This window comes from Leucoraja erinacea, chromosome 14 (genome assembly GCF_028641065.1).
Source record: "Leucoraja erinacea ecotype New England chromosome 14, Leri_hhj_1, whole genome shotgun sequence".
Classification (NCBI taxonomy): Eukaryota; Metazoa; Chordata; class Chondrichthyes; order Rajiformes; family Rajidae; genus Leucoraja; species Leucoraja erinaceus.
This window is the reverse complement of record NC_073390.1, coordinates 27366876-27380007: the sequence shown is the minus strand read 5'-3', so window position 1 is coordinate 27380007 and position 13132 is coordinate 27366876.

Below are 13132 nucleotides of genomic sequence, written 5' to 3'. Positions count from 1 at the left end.
TGAAACTGCTGGTTTCTTGGAAAAACCCCATGTAGTTTACTCAGGGGACGTATTCCTTACCTAGATTTGGCCTCAGGTGACTCCAGTTTTTATTGGAGGATGACATTCAGCATGCCAGCTGGCCGAGAAAGACTTAGCCAGCTGTATCTCTGTAGATCATGGACTATGTCTCTGTAGGTCATGGACTGTGTCTCTATAGATCATGGTCTATGTCTCTGTAGGTCATGGACTGTGACTCTGTAGGTCATGGACTGTGTCTCTGTAGGTCATGGACTGTGTCTCTGTAGATCATGGACTGTGACTCTGTAGGTCATGGACTGTGTCTCTGTAGATCATGGACTGTGTCTCTGTAGGTCATGGACTGTGTCTCTGTAGGTCATGATCTGTGCCTCAGTAGATCATGGACTGTGACTCTGTAGGTCATGGACTGTGTCTCTGTAGATCATGGACTGTGACTCTGTAGGTCATGGACTGTGTCTCTGTAGGTCGTGATGTGTGCCTCAGTAGATCATAGCTTTTCAAAAACACACCCATGTTTACATGTGGGAACAGGTTCTGTCTCTCCCAGCCATTCAGGCTCTGATCCATGTCGCCACATACTGGCCCGGTGAAGCCAACATTCAGCACCATGAACAACACCTAGCTGCCAGAAAACACCGGCACCCTGGACAGCACCTGGATTGAGCTGAGCCAACAGCCAGAGGAGCAATAGTTGTGTCCAATGTTATTGGATTGATCCACCTGCACATTGTCATCCTCCTCCTTAAAAACAGAACGATTCCAGCCAGAGGAAAAAGGAAGGGCTAGGAAAGGAGGCAGGTGAGCAAGAGGAAGCATAAGAAAAAAGAAGAAGGAGGAAAAAGAGAGAGAGAGAGAGAGAGAGAGAGAGGGGAAGAAAGAAAGAAAGAAAGAGAGGGAGAAAGAAGAGAGAGCTAGATAAAATGGGGTGGCTCCCTACCAGGTTTACAGGAAGACTGAGCCACCATGACAAACCTGAGATCACCAGTGCCTCCCTGCAAGGCAAAGACTGAGCTGCCCTAGACACACAACAGCTCCTTTGAGGCCAAGACTGAGCTGCTGGGACAAACCCAAGACTGCCTGCGCCTCCTCTCCTATTCACATAAAACAGGGGACTGCGCCCGCACAAGTGGTGTATGTACTGTACAGCGCTATGTCTCTATAACTGGAAGAACACAGATCACCTGGAGAATAGTAGGGATGGAGGATATGATGGGAAAGGGAAAGAAGTCCATGCACAGGGCTGTAAAGATGATTAACTATACATGGTGCCACGATATATGTTGGTCTGTGAACGGAAGAACGATGGGTTATCAGAATCTGTTGCGGTTTGGGATTCTGGTGTGGTTGAGCCAACATTACAATACGGAGAATAATTTGCGGGAGCAGGGAGTGGAAGAAGGAAAAGGTTGAGGAAGAGGAGGCAATCGGAGAAGAGCAAACAGTGGAGGAAATAGGGTGAAGATTATTGTGGAAATGGTCATTGTGGAGGAGCAGAGCCAGGCAAATAAAATGCACGAGTAACAGGACAACAATGGACAATATTGAGGAGGAGTCAGAGGAAGGAGTAAGTGGTTCAATAGAGTTGACACCTCTTGTTTCCAGAGATCCAGATTTGGTCCTGTTATCCAGTGTTTACTGCGCAAAGTTTACATGTTCTCCTTTTGACTACGCGGGTTTCCTCCAGGTGCTTCGGTTTCGTCCCATATTCCCAAAGACGAGCCAGTTTATAGGTAATTGGCCTCTGTAAATTGTCCCAAATCTGTGGGTGGGTTGCAGAATCAGTGGGTGTTGAAGAGAGTGCAGAGAGATTTAAATGGGATGAGTGTTGGATTGATATAAATGGGTGCATGGTGCTTGGTGCGGACTCTTTGGGCTGTTTCAATGATGCAAAAAATCTGTGACTTTCTGATCACAGGTGGGAACAGGAAATGAGAAGGATGAGAGTGGAGGACAAGAATATAGATGCAGTGGCAGGTAAGGGGAATGTGTGGTATCAAGCAGCATCTATTATTATAAAAACAGGTACAAAACAGCAAGAAAGAGAAAATACAAAAATCCTCAACCATGCACAATCACACATGGGAATCAGTTTGATTCCTGTTGAGATAATAACCCTCATACTAAACACCAAACCTCAGAAAGAAAACATCCCCAAATAAGATTGGGGTTTTTTTCCAAAGGGGAAGGAAAGCAAAGGACGCATTTAATTACCAGTGAAATAAACGAGATTTAGAATCTTCCCCAATTCCCCACGATTTATGAGTCAGGCACTTCCCCGTAAAATTATTAAACCTTTGGTGCTTGGATGATGCAAAAAATGTAATGCCGTGATAAATGACAGCTAAATGATAATAGTCACCCGCAAAAGCCATTACCTCCGCCTTATCTTTTATTATGACTAATGCACTGGTATATGGATCGCCTGAACATTCTCACTGTGGAAGGAAATACAGCAGATATTTCTTAAGTGCATCTGTCAGACCAATGAATGTGAAAAGCTGAACATTCCGGAACTCATAATTGATTTTAGCTGGTAAATCACTTCCATTGAAAATGCAAAGGGCCTTATTTCTTGTTCCCTGCTTTCACTGATGCTTGCATGCGCTAAGAACATATCAGTTTTGATATTGCCTGCGCAGTTAATGTCCGTTGCACTTGGAAGGAATTTACGCACATAATACAAGTTAAGTATTGGAGAAAACAAAAAAACAGACTGGGTGATTGCTTTGTGGAGCATCTGCACGCAATCCACAGAGTGACCTTGAGCCTGTTGCTTTAATTCTCCATTACACTGCCAGTTGGACACTTCTGTCTGTGACCTCCTGCACTCATACAACAAAATCTAATGCAAGCTTAGGAACAACACAACCTCTTCTGCCTAGACACTTCAAGTCTGCAGTAGTCAAAATTGACTTTGTCAACTTCGGCCAGCTCACTCTTTCTTTCTGATGGTATCAGAATTGTCCGTTTCTGCCTGTCCAGTATTTTGGCTCCGTTTTTCCTGACCTATTTCTACAGCTAGTCTGCCAGACATCTCCTACAGTCTCACCAGTTTACCCGAGCCTAGAGAGGAAACGTTGGCGGTCTCATGTTTATCTTGGTGGCTGCATTTTTTGGCTGAAGAGGCAGCGCTGGCGGTCTCTGGGTTAGTGGCACAGTCTTTGACTTTGTGTTAGCGGCACTGGCTGTCTAGGGCTTCTTCTCGGCAGTTCGGTCTTGACCAGACAGTGGTGCTGGTGGTCTTGGGTTTATCTCAGTGCATCAGACTTTAATAAATCTCAGTTTATCCCAGTGCATCAGAACATTAATAAATAAACAAACACAAATCCATGGGAACGACATGATGGCAAAGAGAAAGATTGAGAAAAATTTGGAAATGAAACAAAGAACTTTGGAGCAGCATCCAACATATGCACACAAATGGGTGTAGTTTTGATCATAATACTCGAACAAATGTAGCAAGGCTTTATATTGCGTGGGAGGAATAGTGGAAACAATGCATGGAAGGACGTAGATTTAATGTCAAGGGTGTAAAGGTTGAAGGAAGTCACCCTTTCTACTGATGAATCGAGGCCAAGTTATGAGCAACATAGATTCCAATGAATCTAAAGGTTGCAGTTTCAAAAATATGTCAAACAGTGAGTCAAGGGTAACTTAAGCAGAGCAAATGTTATAGTTTTGTGTTAATTATACTCTGACTTCATTGATGAAAAATTATGAGCTCAGTCTGTTAGAAGACAGAAAAATTGATTACATTTCCTCGCTCTCAAGGAACTAATAAGTTGCTGTTCCAAGTAATGTTTTTAACTCCAGATATGTCAGGAATGCTGGTTTGGTTGGATCGTAAGGCAGTCTGTGACTCTGGAGCACAGCTATCTGAGGCAGATGAGCAATGACCTCAAGGCCTTAGATGCATGGAGGATCTACATTTATGATGAGGGACTTCTCAGCACGACAGAAAACACACTCAAGGTCTGCTGACAACCAGCCCATGCTGAAGGTGATAAAAACACCTCAATTGCAATTCCTTCCAAGCACAGGCAGAACTGTCAAAATCCACGGGACATCACCAGGGTTATGAGAGGTAAGAACTATCATACATCTCTGCTATTCCTGGGCTCATTCCCGTTGAAACCACTGGTGACATAGTTCCTGCAGAAACGGTTTGTAAGCAGGCCCACACTTATCCATCTAAATTTAACTAGAGAATCTCCACAAAAGAACTGCTCTTCCAGAAGCATGATGACCTTCTCTGTTCCTTCCCAAGATGTTGTCCTGACTCTCCCTTTATTACAAATGAGCTGCCCCACAGTCACTTCCCTGACCTCAGCCTCCACTCATACACAATTGTATCTATCATCATCTTTCCCTCACTGCCAGTCCTCTGGTTGCTGGATGGGAGGAGTTTTCTTCCACTTAAGTCTTAGGAAGATGAAGCCATTGATCCTGCTCACCATCTCCATTCCCTAGTGATCAGCTCAAACCCTCTCTCTGTCTGAGACTGAACCTAACTATTGGTAACTGCATTTCTCCCCTTGAGGTGCTATTGACAACACAACCATGTTATAATTAAGGTCACTAATTGCTCCCTCCATAATACCCTCCAACGCTGGTCTTACATGAGTTAATTTGCTGTGATGTCATGTGAGCTGTGGGTTGATAAATCCCTGAGTTCCGATATATTTCATCCTGGCATCTTAAAGGAAGTAACAAGTGAGATCATTGCTGCAATGGTTTTAATTTCTTACAGTTCCCTAGGTCTGGGAAAGGTCCCATTAGGTTAGAACATAGCAAATGTAATTCCCTTATTCTAAAAGGCAAGGGGATGGAACACAGGACACAGTTACCTTTAGATCATGACATTATGGACTGATGAGCCTGTTCCTGCACTGTACTGTTCTGTGTATCATGGGGAATAAGGTAGAAGCCATTATTAAAAATGTTGAACATTTTGGCAGGAGAATTGCAAAGAAATTAGATAATCAGGCAGAGTCAAGATGGTTTGCGAAAGGGAAAAATGTTTTGGATCACTAAAAATATTAGTGGGCCTCAACTTTCAAGGGACGAAAGATGTGGTTACTAAATTTGCTTATGGAATACAGACAAGAAAGAAAATAAATAGTGAAGAGGCCACAAGTAAGTAAGTAAGTAAGTAAGTAGGTTTATTGGCCAAGTATTCACATACAAGGAATACAAGAGATTACTAAGGCGTATAGACTGATTAAATGAATGGAAAACAGATCCGACAAATGGAATATAATGTGAGAAAATTTGAAATTGTCCATTATGGATCATTTTTAAAGAAAAAAAGGATATTATCTAAATGGTGGGAGATTGGAAAGGATGTAGATGGATCTGGATAGCCGATGCAGCTACTGCAAATTGTTAGGAAAGTTAATGGAACATTTTGTTTATTGTCAGGAGAATTGAACACAAAGGTAGGGAGGTAATATGGGGGTATTAGTGGAACATATCTGGAATACTGTATTGGTCTTCATTGATCTGCTGGTTCAGAGAATGTTATCGGACTGATGCCTGGATGGGTGAGTTATCTTATGAGAGATGATGGGGCAAGCTAGGCATATCTCCAGGGAATAATTTAAAGATACCAAATCCAGTGGAGTCTTAACTGAGTGGATGTGTAATTCAATTACACAGAACGGAGGCTTCAGAAAGTGTTGTACATTGCCTGGTCCATCATGGGTATTGACCACCCCATCATCAAAAATATCTGTAGGCAAAGCTGCCTCAAACAAAGCATCTAATATCATCAAGGACCCACTTCACCTTGGCCATGCATTCACCTGCCATCAGGAAGAAGATTTAGGAGCCTGAGAACCATGACCTCCAGATTCAAGAGCAGCTTCTTCCCATCAACTATCAAGCTTTTAATCCACTCAGCACAATCCTAACCACAACCATACCTTGTCAATGATATACTCTGAAATTTGTTTTGGTTGCACGACATACTGTGGGTGTCCTAGTTCTTATTTTATTGTATTATTGATAACAAATATTGTATCATTGTTTGCTGTTACTTCATTAATGTGCCTGTAAAGCTGCAGAAGTAAGAATGTCATTGTTTTGTACCTGGTGCATATAACAAATAGATTAAATACTCACTCACGCTCTTGAGGATGCTTCTTCTCACGGGAAATCCTAGAACAAAGAACCTAGAACAAAAAAATAAAGGGCCCAAGTTCAACAGAAATTAGATGATTTCTTTTCTCTCATGGATTGTGAATCTGCAGATCTCTTTTCGATGTGTTCGCAGAATCTTTTAGGTTTCTTAGGTTTTGGCCTCTTTTAGGTTTAGGTTTATTATTGTCAAGTGCACCAAGGTACAGTGAAAAGCTTTTATTTACCTGCTATCTGATCAAATCAGATAATATCATACATGAATACAGTCAAGCCAAACACAAAGCTCGAAGGGCCGAATGGCCTACTCCTGCACTATTTTCTATGTTTCTATGTTTCTAAAAGATAGAATGAAGTGAAAGATACTTGAGTGCAGAATATAGTTCTCAGTATTGTTGTGTAATAGTTCCAGAGAAAAAAGTCCAATATTCGCAATGAGGTAGGTTGGAGAATTGAGATTGTATCCTTCTGCAGTTGTACGTACAGGGCCCTAGTGAGACCACACCTGGGTTATTGTGTGCAGTTTTGGTCTCCAAATTTGAGGAAGGACATTCTTGCTATTGAGGGAGTGCAGCGTAGGTTCACAAGGTTAATTCCCGGGATGACGGGACTGTCATATTTTGATAGAATGGAGAGGCTGGGCTTATATACTCTGGATTTAGAAGGATGAGAGGATATCCTATTGACACATATAAGATTATTAAGGGTTTGGACACGCTAGAGGCATGAAACATGTTCCCGATGTTGGGAGAGTCCAGAACCAGGGGCCACAGTTTAAGAATAAGGGGTAAGCCATATAGAACAGAGATGAGGAAACACTTTTTCACACAGAGAATTGTGAATCTGTGGAATTCTCTGCCTCAGAAGGCAGTGGAGGCCAATTCTCTGGTGGCTTTCAAGAGAGAGTTAGATAGATTTCTTAAAGATAGAGGAGTGAAGGTATATGGAGAGAAGACAGGAACGGGGTACTGATTGTGGATGATCAGCCATGATCACAGTGAATGGTGGTGCCGGCTGAAAGGGCTGAATGGCCTACTCTTACACCTATTGTCTATTGTCTACCCTAGCTTATGGAAGGACCATTCATAAGTCTGATAATAGCTGTGAAGACATTCTGGATGTTGCTTATTATTCTTGTTCATTTCATTATAGGTTGTTGGAAAAGATGTCGCCACGTGTAACAATCATTTCCAGGTTGAAAAGTGTTACAAAAACAGAGGATAACTACAGCCTTGTGAGTAGCTCAGAAATAATCTAATAGCATCACGGCAACGACAGAATGTCATTTTCAGAATGTACAGTCTCTGGGGACAGCATAAAGCAGCATAGTTTCAGACAGTGGTTTGATCATGGTTTATATTGACTTCACAAGAGGTTTTATTTAGAACACCCACTTAGTTTGCAAGGGATACTGCACAAGTTGTCCATGAGAAAGTGTCTGTGTGGTAAGGACTGCAAGTGATAGACTTACTATTAATGTAAGTCTGTTAAACGATGTAAGTTAGCACGCTGATAACAATGTGTTTGAATATTACATGGAAATAAACCAATGAAATAATGCACAACAACTAAGTGACTGGAACCACCAGAATACCATGAAATTGTGGACCATTGGAACATGCGACAGACAAAGCCATCTCTGCAACCAGACTTCAAGGCAAAGCATTAGCTTGATTGCAGATACTGTATATGGAAGGTGTATCAAATCTGCACCAGTTTTATCTGGTAGTAATCCAGCAAGTCCCAATCCATTCTCCAAAACATTGCAAGTTCTTTATTTTTATATATGCACCAGCTTCCTTTTGAAAGTTACAATTGAAACCTACTTCAGTATTACCCCTGGCTATGCAAATCCCTTAAGGGCCTGTCCCACGAGCATGTAACTGCATGCGGCGAGCTCGACCAAACCGGAAGCGGGGGCCGCGCGGAGGTCGAGTGATCCCCGTACAGGGCCTGTCCCACCAGCATGCCACTGCATGTGGCGAGCACGACCAAACCGGAAGCGGGGGCCGCGCGGAGGTCGAGTGATCCCATACGAGTTGACATGAAGTTCGAGCGAAGTCCGCGGGAAGTTCGCGCTAGACGTACACCGTCTAGACGCTGCGTACGGTGTCGAGATGCTGCGCACGCCCTTCGAAGCGGTGCATACGGCCTCAATGCGGCTGCGGGCCGGCAGGCCGTTGCTGCGCGGAATTTTTGGACAGTATCATTTTTTCGGAGCCCAGCAAGATTTCGGGACCAGCTCCGCACAACTCCATACGGCTCCGGCGATCGAAGTGGGACCGGCCCCGCGAGGCCGTATGACTCAAGCGACCACGTTTGGTCGCGCTTGCCACATGCAGTCGCATGCTCGTGGGACAGGCCCTTTAATAGTTGCTGCCAAAAAAAAGTTTTTCTTGTCTTAGTTGATCTTTTGCCAGTCCCCTTCATTCTATGTTGCAACTTGATGCTTTTGCCAAAGGGGAGAGATACTCTAACCTGGATGTTAAAACCTCCAAATATAGGCACAAAAAGCTGGAGTAACTTAGTGAGTCAGGCAGCATCTGAGGAGGATGACATTTTGGGTCAGGACCCTCCTTCAGACCCCCATCAGATCCCCACATCCCTGAACCCTGCAATCATTTGTGTAAACCTATTCTTCACTTTTTCAAAGGACCTTCCATTTTTCCTGAAGGGCCATGCCCAGAACCACACACCTTACCCATGTGCGTTAACAAGGTTCATCATGACTACCATGTTCTTGTCCATGGTTTTATCTATACATTCCGAGATCCTGTGTGCTACTTCAACATCTTTATCAATCTACCCTGCCACTTGCAATGAACTACACATATACACCGCGATGCTATCTTCCCTCGCAAATTCACAGGGAGAACATGCCAACTCCAGATAGAAAGCTCCGGTGGTCAAGATCGAATACGGCTCTCGAGAGCTGTGAGAAAGCTTCACCACTGTGCCATCCATAAACATTCTTGAGGATTTATTTAATAAACAGTCTCTGCCTCCATGAGTAGATGCCTTCATACTGGATGTAGCCCAACACACAAACCACCTCCCTTTCCTACCATTGACTTTATCTAAACCATGCTGCGTCAGGAAAGCAGCCGACATAATCAAGGTAGACATGAAATGCTGAAGTAGCTCAGCGAGACAGGCAGCATCTCTGGAGAGAAGGAATGGGTGACGTTCTGGGTCGAGACCGGGTCCGAAACGTCACCCATTTCTTCTCTCTAGTGATGCTGCTTGGCCCGCTGAGTTACTCCAGTATTTTGTGTCTACCTTCGATTTAAACCAGCAGCATCTGTAGTGCTTTCCCATGACATAATCAAGGACCACTTACACTCTGGTCATTATCTTTTCTTCCCTCTCCTGTTGGGCAGAATCTTGAAAAGCATGTATCACCAGATTCAGAAACAGCTTCTTTCCTGCTGTTGTCAGACTCTTGAATAGGCCTCTCTCAAGCTAAGGGATGTATTCTCAACCTGCAAATCTACCTGGTTTTGGATTTTGAACTTTTTATCTGCATCTTCTCTGTCACTGTAACACTATATCATGCGTTCTGTTTTCTTTCTCTTCACATTACCATTGAACTGATGTATAGACTTGAAAAAGGAAGACATTTCTCGTCTAACAGGTGGTACCTTTGAAGCAATGCTATAGTACTTCAATAATATAACATCGCTGACATTACAAACAGCTGGCTCAGAAAGTAGATTTGAAGCAGCATAATAACACAGAAAATGCTTGAAACAACCAGCTTGTCAGGCAGCATTTATGAAGATAAAAACAGCCAATGTTTGAGTTCAGTTCTGGGATTTTTGTCAGGTTAAAGCAGAGTTCTAATGGGAATCCATGCTCAAATTGAAATAGAGCTGTAGTTTAGTTTACTTTAGTTTAGTTTAGTTTAGAAATACAGTGCGGAAACAGGCCCTTCGGCATAACAAGTCCGCTCCAACCAGTGATGCCCGCACAGTAACATTATCCGACATTAGGGACAATTTTTTACATATATACCAAGCCAAGTAACCTACAAACCTGTACATCTTAGGAGTGTTGGAAACCAGTTCTTGGAGAAAAGCCGCAAGGTTACGGGGAGAATGTATAAACTCCGTACAGACAAACACCTGTAGCCAGGTTCGAACCTGGGTCTTTGGTGTTATAAGCATCATAAAGCCCCAGTCCCCCTTAGGAAACCTGAACGGAAACCTCTGGTGACCTTGCGCCCCACCCAAGGTTTCTATGAGTCGACAGAGGTTTTAGTCACTTGCCTGGAAAGCCTCGACCGAAGTGTGAGCTGCATGTACTGACCAAAGATCCTACAGGATCTTTGCTACCGACCGCACACACACACCCACACACACAAACACATCGCGAAGGTGGGGGCCAGGGACAGTGGAGGAGCGCTGTCTGCATGATGAAGAGGAAGGTAAACGGCTGCCACAGAGCATGGGAAGTCCTTTAGAGAGCGCGGGAGGGAGGGAGAGAAGAAGGGGAAAGAAGGGGAGAGATGGAGAGAGAAGGGGAGAGAGAAGGGAGAGAGAAGGGGGAGAGAGAAGGGGAGGAGAGAGAGAGAAGGGAGAGAGAAGGGGAGAGAGAAGGGGAGAGAGAAGGGGGAGAGAGAAGGGGGAGAGAGAAGGGGGAGAGAAGGGAATGGCGGGGAGAAGGAGTGGAGACAGTTTTAAGAAGTTTAATAAAGTTCGCGGGCATTTTACCTTCCGGCGGATCTTCTAGGTCCTGAAAACCAAAGCTGAAAGACTTTGCTGAAAACTCCAAAATGAGCCAATCAAAATGGCCGGTCAGCGAAGGAGATTGCCTTCAACTGCCTGTAAGAAAATAGCAACCCCACTCCACTGGCTTCGACCAAACGGCAACCTATTTTTAGACAAGGCCGGATTTGGTTTTGTTGAAATAATCGCAGGAACATAGAAGAAGCCTCGACTATGCGGAAACCACTTTCGACCATTAGGGAGAGTGACCAAAACCTCCGGGAACCTCACGGAAACCTTGGGTGGGGCACAAGGTCTCCAGAGGTTTCCGTTCAGGTTTCCTAAGTGCCTTGTTTATGCCCCTGTCCCACTTAGGAAACCTGAACTGAAACCTCTGAAGACTTTTTGTCAGTCTCCCTATCTGCTTCCACTACCTGCAACCTCCGGCAACCACCTGCAACCTCCGGGAACCGCACGGAAACCTTGAGTGGGGCGCAAAGTCTCCAGAGGTTTCCGTTCAGGTTTCCTAAGTGGGACAGGGGCATAAACAAGGCAACAACTCTACCGCGGCGCCACCATTCTGCAGCCCTATAGCTTGAGGGGTTCCACTAACGCATGTGATAGAATGCCCTGAATGTTCAGGTTGAACACCAATCCAAAGGAGTGATTGTGACAAAACACCCCTCTAGACTCCCTCAGAAGACGGCAACTTAAATTACAACAGAAAGTGCCGGAAACACTCAGCAGATTTGTGGAGGGAGAAACATTTCAGATCCATGACTTTTCATTAACAACTGGGAAAGGGGTATTAATCCATGAAATGGGATTAGCGTGTTTAGCATTGATGGTCAGGAGAAACATGGCGGGCTAAAAGGCCTGTTTCTATGCTCTAGACCAGTGCTTCTTAAACTATTTCAGTGTCATTCACCCTTGAGTCTTTATCACAAAATTTCAATCACCCTCGACTAAATGTTCTTATGTTTTTTTGGTAATTGTCATCTTATTCTTCCTTGTGTATAATTTTATATATAATTTATTTTGTCACATGAGCAAAAAACATAAATTAACATTCACCACAAAATAATTTCATTCACCAGTTTAAGAAGCACTGATCACTATATTGGAGAATGGACATAGGGATGCCTTAGCATGTCCTTTGGAGAGCAGATGGACTTAATCTTACCTCAGATAGTGATCTCACCATTCTAGGAATCAGTCCAATGAATCTTTGCAGTAGTCCCTCCAATGCAGATATATTACTTTCTCAGGTAACGAGATCAAAATTGCACACAGATTCGCCAGGGTTGTGTCTGATTATAACTTCACAGTGGTGGCATGACTCCACTAGAAAGTTGCAGGGCAGGTCTTACTTTTCAGAAACACTTGCGTGGGTCTGTTTCCTCTCACTCGCTTAAGGTTGAGTCCTACATTGCAATTGCAGCAACTTTTACGGCAATGGCATTCCAAGCAATTGTGATTTGAACTCTGCAATTTTACCCTGAGAAACAAACAAATGTTGATGAAAATACAGCTCAATTCTCTACCTTAGGAGCTGTATTACCTACAATAGACACAGGCGTGCAATAGTCTGAAGCATTACTCTTATCACAACATGAATTACTTCCATATTCCCTTTAAGCATTGCATGCCATTTGGCCCTTTGAGTCCACTTCGCTCACAGGGCAATGTCATTCTTCATTAATTTTCCTTCTAATTATTCTTCCCACATTCCCATGAACTTCTCCTAGATTGGACTACTTACTTCCACATTAGGGGGCAATATCCTGTGGCTAATTAACCCATCAATCTGTGCATTTTTGGGATGTGGTACAAAACCAGAGCACCAGGGGGAAACTCAGGGAGAATTGCATGTTCCCACAGGGAGAACATGCAAGCTCCATATACACAGCGCCAGAGGTCAATTTGTGCGGACGTCTCGGGATCTCGGAAGCTGTGAGACAGTGACACTGTCTGCTGTCCCACTGCTGTGCTGATTGTCATATGTTGGGCTCTCAACCATTTAAGCTGACATTCAGAATGAAACACAGATCCGGTATCTTTATTTCCTCTCCAGCTGTTAAATCTTTGGCAAAAACTGCTTAAAAATGAAGTTTTATTGAAATTATCCCGCATCCCTCATGAACCAGATTGCAAGTAATGAAAGTGACTTCTCCAGGACGTTCTGTCACCACGATTAGTTCCTTCTCCTCTGGGATTAGTGTCACAACAGAATCTGGCTAATGATCTTAAATCTTTTCTATCCCTTC